Below are 13,652 nucleotides of genomic sequence, written 5' to 3' on the forward strand. Positions count from 1 at the left end.
ATCCTCTAAAACACGGATGCCATAGCAGCCTTCACCCACACTGGGCCCCCTGGATCCTCTAAAACACGGATGCCATAGCAGCCTTCACCCACGCTGGGCCCCCTGGATCCTCTAAAACACGGATGCCATAGCAGCCTTCACCCACTCTGGGCCCCCTGGATCCTCTAAAACACGGATGCCATAGCAGCCTTCACCCGTACTGGGCTCCCTGGATCCTCTAAAACACGGATGCCACAGCAGCCTTCACCCACACTGGGCTCCATGGACCCTCTAAAACACAGATGCCGTAGCAGCCTTCACCCACGCTGGGCCCCCTGGACCCTCTAAAACACAGATGCCATAGCAGCCTTCACCCACTCTGGTATCCCTGGATCCTCGAAAACACGGATGCCATAGCAGCCTTCACCCACTCTGGGCCCCCTGGATCCTCTAAAACACGGATGCCATAGCAGCCTTCACCCGTACTGGGCTCCCTGGATCCTCTAAAACACGGATGCCATAGCAGCCTTCACCCGTACTGGGCTCCCTGGATCCTCTAAAACACAGATGCCATAGCAGCCTTCACCCACACTGGGCCCCTGGACCCTCTAAAACACAGATGCCGTAGCAGCCTTCACCCACGCTGGGCCCCCTGGACCCTCTAAAACACAGATGCCATAGCAGCCTTCACCCACTCTGGTATCCCTGGATCCTCGAAAACACAGATGCCATAGCAGCCTTCACCCACACTGGGCCCCCTCGATCCTCTAAAACAAGGACCCCATAGCAGCCTTCCCCCATACTGGGCCCCCTGGATCCTCTAAAACACGGATGCCATAGCAGCCTTCACCCACGCTGGGCCCCCTGGATCCTCTAAAACACGGATGCCATAGCAGCCTTCACCCGTACTGGGCTCCCTGGATCCTCTAAAACACGGATGCCATAGCAGCCTTCACCCACACTGGGCCCCCTCGATCCTCTAAAACAAGGACGCCATAGCAGCCTTCACCCATACTGGGCCCCCTGGATCCTCTAAAACACGGATGCCATAGCAGCCTTCACCCACGCTGGGCCCCCTGGATCCTCTAAAACACGGATGCCATAGCAGCCTTCACCCGTACTGGGCTCCCTGGATCCTCTAAAACACAGATGCCGTAGCAGCCTTCACCCATACTGGGCCCCCTGGACCCTCTAAAACACGGATGCCATAGCAGCCTTCACCCACGCTGGGCCCCCTGGATCCTCTAAAACACGGATGCCACAGCAGCCTTCACCCACACTAACCCCCCTGGATCCTCTAAAACACAGATGCCATAGCAGCCTTCACCCACACTGGGCCCCCTCGATCCTCTAAAACAAGGATGCCATAGCAGCCTTCAGCCACACTGGGCCCCCTGGGTCCTTCTTGAACAAGGATGCCATAGCAGCCTTCACCCACGCTGGGCCCCCTGGATCCTCTAAAACACGGATGCCACAGCAGCCTTCACCCATGCTGGGCCTCCTGGATCCTCTAAAACACGGATGCCACAGCAGCCTTCACCCACGCTGGGCCTCCTGGATCCTCTAAAACACGGATGCCATAGCAGCCTTCACCCACACTGGGCCCCTTCGATCCTCTAAAACAAGGATGCCATAGCAGCCTTCACCCACACTGGGCCCCCTCGATCCTCTAAAACACGGATGCCATAGCAGCCTTCACCCATGCTGGGCCCCCTGGACCCTCTAAAACACGGATGCCATAGCAGCCTTCACCCATACTGGGCCCCCTGGATCCTCTAAAACACGGATGCCATAGCAGCCTTCACCCACACTGGGCCCCCTGGGCCCTCTAAAACACGGATGCCATAGCAGCCTTCACCCACGCTGGGCCCCCTGGATCCTCTAAAACACGGATGCCATAGCAGCCTTCACCCACGCTGGGCCCCCTGGATCCTCTAAAACACGGATGCCATAGCAGCCTTCAGCCACGCTGGGCCCCCTGGATCCTCTAAAACACGGATGCCATAGCAGCCTTCACCCATACTGGGCCCCCTGGATCCTCTAAAACACGGATGCCATAGCAGCCTTCACCCACGCTGGGCCCCCTGGATCCTCTAAAACACGGATGCCATAGCAGCCTTCACCCGTACTGGGCTCCCTGGATCCTTTAAAACACGGATGCCATAGCAGCCTTCACCCACACTGGGCCCCCTGGATCCTCTAAAACACGGATGCCAAAGCAGCCTTCACCCACTCTGGGCCCCCTGGATCCTCCTTGAACACTGATGCCATAGCAGCCTTCACCCACGCTGGGCCCCCTGGATCCTCTAAAACACGGATGCCATAGCAGCCTTCACCCGTACTGGGCTCCCTGGATCCTCTAAAACACAGATGCCATAGCAGCCTTCACCCACACTGGCCCCCTGGACCCTCTAAAACACGGATGCCATAGCAGCCTTCACCCACGCTGGTCCCCTGGATCCTCTAAAACACGGATGCCACAGCAGCCTTCACCCACACTGGGCCCCCTGGATCCTCTATCACACAGATGCCACAGCAGCCTTCACCCACGCTGGGCCCCATGGACCCTCTAAAACACGGATGCCATAGCAGCCTTCACCCACACTGGGCCCCATGGACCCTCTAAAACACGGATGCCATAGCAGCCTTCACCCACTCTGGGCCCCCTGGATCCTCTAAAACACGGACGCCATAGCAGCCTTCACCCACACTGGGCCTCCTGGATCCTCCTTGAACATGGATGCCATAGCAGCCTTCACCCGTACTGGGCTCCCTGGACCCTCTAAAACACGGATGCCATAGCAGCCTTCACCCACACTGGGCCCCCCGGACCCTCTAAAACACGGATGCCATAGCAGCCTTCACCCACGCTGGGTCCCCTGAATCCTCCTTGCGGCCGGCAATCAATCAATCAAGTCAAGATGCAGAGCTTCAGTGTGGACTCCCACCTTGGACCTGGCCCACAACAGAAGGATGTGAGGCCCCAACATGAGCAACACGGACCCCAGCTGTAATGCCTCTGAGCTGCAACAGTAGTAGGCTCCTTGCTGTCACCCGCTCGAGCCTTGCCTGTTCAGTGCTGCATAGTTTTCAGACGTCTTTTGCAAGGATACCAGGTTCTCCACTCTGGCCGAAGCTCTTCAGAGGGGTGGCGCAGGGAGTCGTGCTCCTGAAGCCATACTGAGTTGAGATTGGGACTGTAAGCCTCGCCAGCTGGTCTTTACCTTTTGAAAGAACCATGGCGCAGTGCTACCGGCATGGAAGGCAGCAGGTGAGTTTGCACAACTTTCCAAAATTGACTCCAACAGCCCTTACACAGAAAAAGGCTCTACGGTTTGCATTTTTATCAATAATGCTATTTTATTTTATTTTAACGCGCAGCTCCTAAAGCTTCACCATCGTGAAGTATGAGCGGTTGCAGAGAGCAGCAATTAGGAAACAGGCAGCTGCACACATGGAGCAGCAGACTCACCCCATTGAACAATATAATTTAAACAAATAACAACATCTCTCTCTGTCTCAGTGACGACAGTTAAAAACGCACTCCGGAAACTACAATACATAGTTGCTTGCATCCATAAACTGTCAAGATACAAGAACGTGCAGCGGCCGTGCTGTTCAATACACTCCATTTACTCTGCAAGCGTTAAATAGACAATTTGACACTCAGCTGTTTTCACACTTACTGGCGAGGAGAGCACGGAATTTCGGTTTATGGGCCGACCACCCGGTCCCTTAGGGTCCGTCTTCAACTTCTTCATCGACTCCCATGGCAATGGTAAACGTGCCCCCACCCTCCCAACTCACCTCAGGCTCAGCAGCAGTGCAGAGCATCGCAGCAGACTGCAGCGGCCCCCGCGGTCCGCAGTGGCCGTGGGGGATTAGGTCATCATTGATTTTAATTTACTGCCGCAAGCCTTGTGCAAGCAGTGCTGTCATGCAACCTAGCCAGGCAGCCAACCACACATTTAACTGCGGCTGCAGGAGGAGGATATGACATCACATCCTGTATAACTAAAGAAAGTCAGTGTCGCTGTGTCGAACCTGAGTCGGCTGCCTGGTAAAGTCAGTCAGAACTTAATGCTGTGCTGCGGCGGGAATCTGGATTTCTTCATTCATGCACATAGCTGCCAAGGTTTCAGATTGCTATGTTAAAACTTAGGCTGCAAACGTCAACATTATTGGCGCCATCTTGCCCCATTTTGAGCCCATTCGTATGCGTAAGCGACAGCCATTTTGAGTACCATGGCCTCTCTGCCCCTCGCTGATAGCCAGCGCGTCTCTCTCTCTCTCTCCTAACCTCGCAAGCATCCCCCGCACGCTGACAACCCCCACTCACACATGCCTTGGGTCATAAACCCCTCTTCAGTGCAGCTCTGCCTCGGAACCCCATCCTGTTCCCAGCGCGACACCTCCCTTCATTCCTTTCATGGTCCCGGGCCCTTTGATAAAACCCCCTTTTCCTGTGTGCCCGTTTGTCTTCCTCGTTCCCAGGCCGCCACCTGGCCCTGCGGATACTGTTTATTGCCCCCCTGTACAGTAGGAAGCTCCCCCCCCATCAAAGGACCCTCGAGTTGATCAAAGCCCCCACCCTATGAGATCCGATCAACCCCACACATTCCGTGAATCGGCGGAATATCCAGCTGCGCGATAATCATCACCTGTTGTGACCGGGGTGGGGACTCCAACTGTAAATGTGTGTGGGAACGGGCCTGAAGAGGGGATTCCGAGGATGTCTTTCCGTACATCAAAGAATTGACAGAGATGTGTTTCATACAATAAAGCAATAAACTTGTGTATAAGAGGCCAGGCCTCAGAGATGCGGTTAGAGCACCTCGAGAAGATACCCTGTTGTCTGATTTGATGTGTTCTGCTCCGTCGGAATAAAACTTCTGTTTCCTGCCTTCCAGTCTCCAGCGCCTGCCTCTTTGTTTGGTAACTTGAGTGGGTATAGAGGCGGTTAACGCCGGGCAACTCTGAAAAAGGTCAACAGCCCTACCTTTTTCCACAATTGGCGTCCCAAACGTGGGGCCCATCAGCGACTCGTGGATACAGTGGGAGAGGTCCTGACGACAGAGTGAACGACTGCAACGATCGGGAGAGCTCCTGTCCGATAGACCCTCGTCTGACAGCCGATCATCCGAACTTCACTGGTTCCGAACAGACCTCTCTCGAGTGATCTACAGTCCTGACTGGGAACCATCAGGAGTGCCACGAGGATCACGAAGAATAGAGGACGATCGGGCGCTGGATTCGGAAGACAAGAAACTCTCCATGCGGTCCGGGTAAGGTCGTGTAAACACGACGAATTGCGAAATGATTGTTTGATTGTTTGGAAAATACTAGTATTACTCTTTTGTTGATTTGTTTGGAGATTCGCTGTCTGCAAACGGAGAAACAACAGGCTCTCTCTTTGCAAGCAGTGAAGGATAGGTAACGCAGACTTTTGTCCCCGTTGTAATCCGTCGTGCCTATCTTCCTCCCCCACTGATTGATTGTTTGACCCGAACTACTGTTCGTGGATTGTTCTCTGGAGATTCTCTGTCTGCAAACGGGGAAGAACAGGTTCTCTCTTTGCAGGTAGTGAAAGGGTAGGTAACGCAGACTTTTGTCCCCGTTGTAACCCGTCATGCCTACTTATTCTCCCCATTGATTGTTTGATTGACCGAACATTGACTGTTCGATATTGGTTCTTTTTGAGGTATTCACCGCCTGCAAACAACGAAGAATAGAAATATTCTGTCTAGTCTTTGCACGCAGTGATAAGATAGGTAGTGCAGACTTTTGTCCCCGTTGTAATCCGTCATGCCTGTCTTCTCCCCACTGATTGGTAGCCTGTTTAGCCCGGACCGCTTATTAGAGATGAACCATCCGGCTCCTCTGGAAGGCACCCCTAATAAGGACATGTTCATGAAGCATGGATTGATCGCCATAGCTTATAGCAAGCTGTGGCATAAATACACGAAAAAGGATCGAGAAAGTCAGTGGCCACTGATAGGATCCTTCGATAAGGATAAAATAAGCGCGCTAGAAACAGCCCTTGGTAAACACAAGACAACGCCCACTATGCTTGATAGTCTCGGCATGTGGCGCAAAGAAACCGAACAACGTAAAAAGAGAACTGAGAGTAGGTTGGGAAAAGAGCTGCGAAAGGCAGCCCACCTAGCTGCTCAGAAACTAGAAGAAGAGATTAAGGAAAGAGAGGAATCCAAACAGAAACTAGAGGTGGAAACATCAAGCCAGTGTCCGGTTAGAACGCCCTCTACGCTCTATCCTGAATTGCCTTTGAAACAGCGAGCCAACGATGATCTGTTGTTAGGTCCTCCGATCATCTACATGCCCCCTCCATATGCCCCTTCCCAACTCTTAGCACAGCACCCACCACCCCCAAGCACAGACGAGAGTAGTGCCAGAGCTTCGGCCCCCGTGGCCTCTGTGCCGGCCGAACCCCTTGTATTAGGTACAGCACAAGCGTCAGTGTTAAATGACCCAGAGGCACGAAAGGCTGATTCCGCAAGAACGAACAGATTAAGCAAGGAAGAGCGAGCAGGGATTGACAAGGTAGTGAGGACATTGGTAGAAAGAAAGGAAAGTGAAGAGCACGTCACGGACATGTTCAACACGTACACAGGGAGCCACAGACAACATTTTACCGTACGACTGTGTTACCACATCTTGAACGCGTACGAGGACCGATATCGAGAAAAGGGTCCCGAGAGTCTAACGACTCTGTACAGGAAGGTCGATATCGGGGATGAGGGTGAGTGTGATGTGACGGACCTCCTTACGCGTACGCTTGAGGTTTTCCGCCACCTCACTGAACAAGAATCGGAAGCTAAACCCCCGACATCTGTAGCAACCGAACCCCAAACTGAGCGAGCTAACACCATGATGCCAATAAGAGAGGCTGCCCCCTACTGGGTTCCTCCACGAGGTCTAGGAACTCACGATGACGTCAACCACAAAGATGCAAGAGGGAGGGTAGTGTACAACTGGGTCTACCAGCCATGGGATCGGCAGGATATTCTGACGTTCCGGAAATCTCTGCCTGATCTGCGTAAAAACCCCACTGCCTTCTATACTGAATTAGGTACAGCCCTAGGTTCAACAATCATGACCCTGGCTGACATCGATTTGTTTTTCGGGTTATGTCTACCAGCTGATGTGTGGAAGCAAATCCGGAAAGTCGACCACCTTGAGCTGTTCGGACATACCTGGTCACAACTCGATGACATAGATAGGCAACGAGAACCTGGACAGAAACCTTTGAAATCCATTTTAGACCTCCCAGATAAAATCGTACAGAAATTAAAAACCCTGATTCCAGAAAAGAAAGTAGACTGGTCGATAGTAACGGCTTGTCGCCAGAAACCCCAGGAGGATGTATCGGAATACTTCTCCCGGTTTGAAACGGTGTTCTCCGATTACAGCGGCCAGGACATGACCACTGCAACCGGACACCATCTGTTTGTCCAAAATTATGTTAAAGGTTTGTCACCGGAGGTCTCCCAGAAACTGCAGGCCAGCGAGAGTAGTTGGGCAGCCTCCAAACCTGCGGCTATCCTTCAGATGGCCCAATATTACGAACACCAGAAAAACGAAAACGATAGAGCGACAGAAAGAAAGAAGAAAGACTTAAAAGAGAGGGTGATGATTGCGCAATTGCAAGGGGTGACTATAGGACGAGAGCAATACAAAGGAAACTATCAGACGAATGTCCCTAAGAACGCACCTCCTAAAGACCGCACCTCGACACCCCACATTGGACGTACAGACATTAGAGAGGACCAGTGTGCCTTCTGTAAAGGATTCGGCCATTGGAAATCCCAGTGCCCGGTTCTTTCAGAGATGAACAGAAATAGGGACCCCAAAGACGTAGCGGGTGGACCAAGAAATAGAGGACAGCAACGGGGGCCCACAAATGACACGACAAACGACAGATCAAACAGACCGAATACATTTGACCGACCCAGACAGAATCAGTACCAACAGTCTGACTGCGACAATGCCCACGACTTTGCATAGGACTGCCAAGGGCAAGGGAGGGATCCAGTCGAGCTCTATGTTGACCAGCAAGGTCCTTATGTCACTGCTAAGGTCCTGGGTACGAAGTCTCCATTCCTGGTAGACACTGGCGCAACACGTAGTGCGTTATCTAAACGACTGATTCCAAGGGCACCCTTGTCTGGCTCACTTGTGACATCGATAGGTTTCGATGGAACGCCCTCCACTAACCCTTTGTCCGCTCCGATCCCCTTCGACTTAGAAAACAATACCACTGACACGACGTTTTTACTTTCCTCCAATACTCCTGACGCCATTATGGGACTTGCCTTACTGAAACACTTCCGAGCGACCATTAGGTGTTCCCAAGACGGAGTTCGAGTTTTCCTGTACGACAACCCCATTCTGCTTAGACATTGCCCTTCCCGACGCATGTTTTCTATCACTGACGCTGACACATCCCTGCTTGACACTCTGCCTCCGTATCTATGGGCCAAGACGGATTCGGACGTAGGGCGCATGATGATTGACCCAGTGCACATTACTGTCCGACCAGACGCAATACTCCCGAAACTTCCACAATATCGGATATCGCCCGAGGGCGAGAAGGCATTGGTAAAGATTATTCAGTCACTGATAGACGCAGGAGTGGTAGAGGAAGTGGTTAGCAACGTTTGCAACAGTCCTATCTTGCCCATCATCAAGAAACAAGGAGAGGGGGATGAGAAAGCATACCGCTTCATCATCGACCTTCGAGAGATCAACAAAGTGGTTGTACCCCAGTACCCCGTGGTCTCAGACATCACCACTATCCTGACCTTGATTCCCTCCACTGCCACCACCTTCACTGTCATTGACCTCAAAAACGCATTTTTCTCTATCCCCATCCACCCGGACAGCCGATATCTCTTCGGCTTCACCCTAAAAGCCCGCTCATTTAGGTTCTGCCGAGCACCCCAAGGCTACACTGAAAGCCCCAGTATCTACAGTCAGGCCCTCAAGAGACAACTGGATCAAGTCCAGTTGCCCGATGGAGTGGTGTTAGTACAATACATCGATGACATCCTTTTGGCGGCCGACACCACTCCACTAGCAGTCACAGCCACCATTCAACTCCTGCACTTCCTTGCGGAAAATGGCCACAAGGTCTCCAAAAAGAAGTTGCAATTCTGCCAACCCCAGGTCACTTACTTAGGCCACCTCCTGTCCAAAGACGGAAGGAAACTTACTCCCGACCGAATCCAAACCATTCTTGAAACCCCTGTCCCTAAGACTCAGAAACAGGTCCGCTCCCTACTAGGCCTCACCTCCTTCTGCCGACAGTGGTTACCAAACTTCAGCCTCATTGTGAAACCGCTGCTTTCTCTGCTAGCTAAAGATGTCCCCTTCCCACTCCCTTGGACCCCTGAGTGCCAAACCTCCTTCACGGAACTACGAGATGCCCTTTGTTCGGCCCCTGTCCTAGGTACCCCCGATTACACAAAGCCCTTCTCCCTCTACACTCACGAAAGGGAGGGGTGCGCTTTATCTGTCCTAACCCAGTCCATTGGCCCAAAGCAACGACCGTGCGCTTACTTCTCTGCCACTCTTGACCCTGTAGCCAGAGCCTTACCTGCCTGGCTTCGAGCTGTAGCTGCCGCTGCTATCTCTATCCGACAGAGTGAGGGGATCGTGCTCTCGAATTCCCTCACGGTACTAGTACCCCATGCAGTTGACACCCTCCTGAACCAAACCAAGATGCAACACCTGACGAGTGCACGACTGACTGGATACGAGCTGACTTTGCTTGCACCCCATATCACCCTGAAAAGATGCACCACGCTGAACCCGGCAACTTTGCTTCCCCTACCAGAGAACGATCCCAATGTGCCCCCTGTACATGACTGTGTGACTCTCACGGACGAACAGACTAGAAGTAGGGTTGACCTCAGAGACACGGCTTTTCCTGACCCCGACGGAGAGCTGTGGGTGGACGGCTCATGCATCAAACTCCCCGATGGCACCACTTCAGCTGCCTATGCAGTCACCACGGCTCGAACTGTAGTCGAGACAGCCCGCATCACACAACGATCTGCCCAGGCAGCGGAACTGATTGCCCTAACACGAGCATGCATCCTAGCAGCAGGAACCACAGCAAACATTTACACCGACAGCCAGTATGCCTTCGGGGTGGTTCACCATTTTGGGCTCCTTTGGAGGGAAAGGGGATTCTTGACCTCACACGGCACCCCTATCTTGCATGGAGATTTAGTCTCCGCCTTGATCGAAGCTGTCCTTCTCCCCAAAAGACTTGCGGTTATCAAATGCCAGGCACACAAGAAAGTGACAGACATTATTGGACAGGGAAATGCACTAGCGGACCTCACTGCTCGAACGACAGCTGAAAATAGGACGACAACACGCATGTACGTGACCAGGTCACAAGCAGAAAAATGGACTGACGCTAGGGACACTGTTAGGGACATTCAAATGGCTAGCACACAACGCGAATTGACTGAATGGGCACGGGTGGGATTAAAGGACGATGACGGCTGCTGGCAGACAAAAGACGCAAACAAATGGTTGTTACCTGACTCATACCTGATTCCCATACTGACTATGGCACACTCCCCTGCTCACATAGGGTCAGCCCCCATGATTGAACTTGTCTCCAGAGTCTGGCACAACGATAAAATCACGGACTCTGCCAAACGTCTGGTCCAACAATGCCTGATATGCCTGCAACATAACCCCGGGAAAGGAACTGTGGTCCCCCGGGGAGGGTTTGGGGTTCCCAATCACCCATTTGAAGTCCTACAGATGGACTACATCCAACTAGACAGATGCCAAGGCCTGAAATATGTACTCGTAGTGGTGTGTGCATTTAGCAAGTGGGTGGAGGCATACCCAACCCGTGATAACACTGCTATGGCCACTGCAAAGGTACTGCTAAAAGAATTCTTCCCTCGCTACGGCCTTTGTCGAATTTTATGGAGCGACAATGGCCCCCACTTCATAGCCAAAGTCATCCAGCTCATCTTAAAGGGGCTGGGTATCACACAAAAGTTCCACGCAGTCTTCCACCCCCAGTCTGCTGGACTAGTCGAGCGACACAATGCCACACTGAAGTTAAAATTAGCTAAGATAGTGGCTACCACAGGACTGAAATGGCCAGACGCTCTCCCACTGGCATTGCTATCAATGCGTTCCACCCCCACCAAACACCACCTGACACCATACGAGGTCGTTTTCGGCCGACCCATGAGCGTCTGGTCTGCACCTAAACCAACCTCCATTCATGACGTCCCGGACGTCCTAATGTCTGATTATTTGTACAAGTTAACTGAAACTCTGTCTGTCATTCATCAGCAGGTGCAGCAGGCCATCCCCGATGCTTCCAGGGGTCCGGGCCACGACATCCAACCGGGGGACTACGTATTAGTCCGAAATTTTCAGCGGACGAAGAGTTTGGAACCCCGGTGGACGGGCCCCTGGCAAGTGCTTATCACCACCCGGATGGCGCTTCGAGTGGAGGGGAAACGGCACTGGCTGCACGCACACCACTGCAAGAAGGTCTCCTCGACCCTGGCCACAACAGAAAACATCGACAACCAAGAAGAGCTCCTGAGCAAGGATCGACCATCACTGAACTACTATCCTGACACCGAGGCACTTGAACTTGCCAAATTCTCTGATCCCACTGTGCCAACCAGAGAAGGGTATTTCCTGCGTCGAAAGGAGGGAGCTTCGGCTAAGTAGACCACAGATTGAGTTAAATCTCAGAACGGTGACCTAAACACTACCAAGGGTTACCCGGAGAGAAGCTAAACAAAGTCTGTGGTTCTGCCCGCTACCGAGCACCTTGAAGATGATGGAAGCGCCAGATAAGAAGATGATGGAAGCGCCAGATAAGAAGATGATGGAAGCAACAGGAAATACCCACTACAGGAACCCAAAGACTGACAATATGCACAAATCAAAGACAATCGCCTTCTTCATTGTCTTCCTCTTTTGCCTCCTCCTCATGACCTCCTTCTGGATCTTGGAGGAAAGCACACCTGCTCATCAGATACTGCTAACCACTGCACAGCCTACCACCATGAAAGAACATTATTTGATCTCACTCTCTCCTCAACTCAGAGAAAGGCGAAAGGAGTTCTGGAATAACTCTTTTGTGCAGCTACTCCACCAGCACAATCTCGCCACCAATGCCACCAACTGCTGGATCTGTGGGTTGCTCCCCCACGCCACTGGACATTCGATACCTTTCATTCCTTCACCCTTTTCAATTCACGGCTCCTGCCTTGCTTGGCTGATCCTCCTGCAAGAAAGCTATAAGGACAATGCCACCTCCAGCAAAACCATGACGCACTTCTTTCACGGGGTCTGGCGAAACAAAACAAAGACACACTTCTGCCCGCAGACCTCCAACGATTCTATCCACATGGACATCCCTGCTAAAGAACGAATTGAAATGCAGGTGTTCAACAATCCAACCAGACCCACCTTCTCCTACTTGCGGAAACGAACGGCTGCCACTCTGACTGTGGCCCTGTCTGTCATCAACGTCACAGGCCACATGTGCATAGAAGGGCTTGGGACACAGCTGGTAGGCCGCAGTGCTTGCCGTTTCACCAGAACTTTGGACTCTACCGATCCACCTTCCTTTGTATCCTCTCCAAATATGTACTTCGTTTGTGGCACAAAGGCTTACACCTGGCTCCCCAAAGGCTGGGGGGGCACTTGTTTCATCTCCTTCATCCTTCCTCCGACCTATGTGGCCTCAGCAAATCACCATAGACAAAAGCGAGCCAAGGATATTGAACAAGCCGACTCAACAGGAGCACAGTTCCTCGATGCTATGAAGGGACTTGTTCCACTCTGGGGCCCGATGGCAAACAGCCGTGCCATCCGACATCTGACTCAGGCAGTCGAGACAACAATGAACATCACAGCTGGTATTCTTGCTAACAACACAGCCGAACTTCAAGCGGTCCGCCTGGTGGCTCTCCAGAACTGCCTGGTTCTAGACGTGGTTCTTGCGAACCGTGGTGGAGCATGCCGCATTATTGGGTCCAGCTGTTGTACATATATACCGGACAATTCACCCTCAGTATACAAGGCCATCGAACACCTCCACAGACTCTCTTCAGAAGTCCACCAGGAACAGGAAGAATGGTCGCTTGGTGGTTGGTTTTGGAACACCGTTAAGAACTGGGGCTGGAGACTGTTTACCATTATCCTGATTCCTGTAATTGCTATATGTGGGTTGTGCTTAGGAATTCAATGCCTGTCGCCTTTGTGTTACTTATGTATGAATTGTATTTGCCCTAGGACTGTGGACATTGGAAATGAACGCATGGGAGCATTATATGATGCCGAGGTTAGGAATGTGATGAAGATCGACATCGAATAGGCAAGCTGGCTAAGATATGTTGAAAAGGGAGGACTGTTAAAACTTAGGCTGCAAACGTCAACATTATTGGCGCCATCTTGCCCCATTTTGAGCCCATTCGTGCGCGTAAGGGACAGCCATTTTGAGTACCATGGCCTCTCTGCCCCTCGCTGATAGCCAGCGCGTCTCTCTCTCTCTCTCCTAACCTCGCAAGCATCCCCCGCACGCTGACAACCCCCCCTCACACATGCCTTGGGTCATAAACCCCTCTTCAGTGCAGCTCTGCCTCGGAACC

Source organism: Lissotriton vulgaris, chromosome 6 (genome assembly GCF_964263255.1).
Source record: "Lissotriton vulgaris chromosome 6, aLisVul1.2, whole genome shotgun sequence".
NCBI classification, from domain to species: Eukaryota; Metazoa; Chordata; class Amphibia; order Caudata; family Salamandridae; genus Lissotriton; species Lissotriton vulgaris.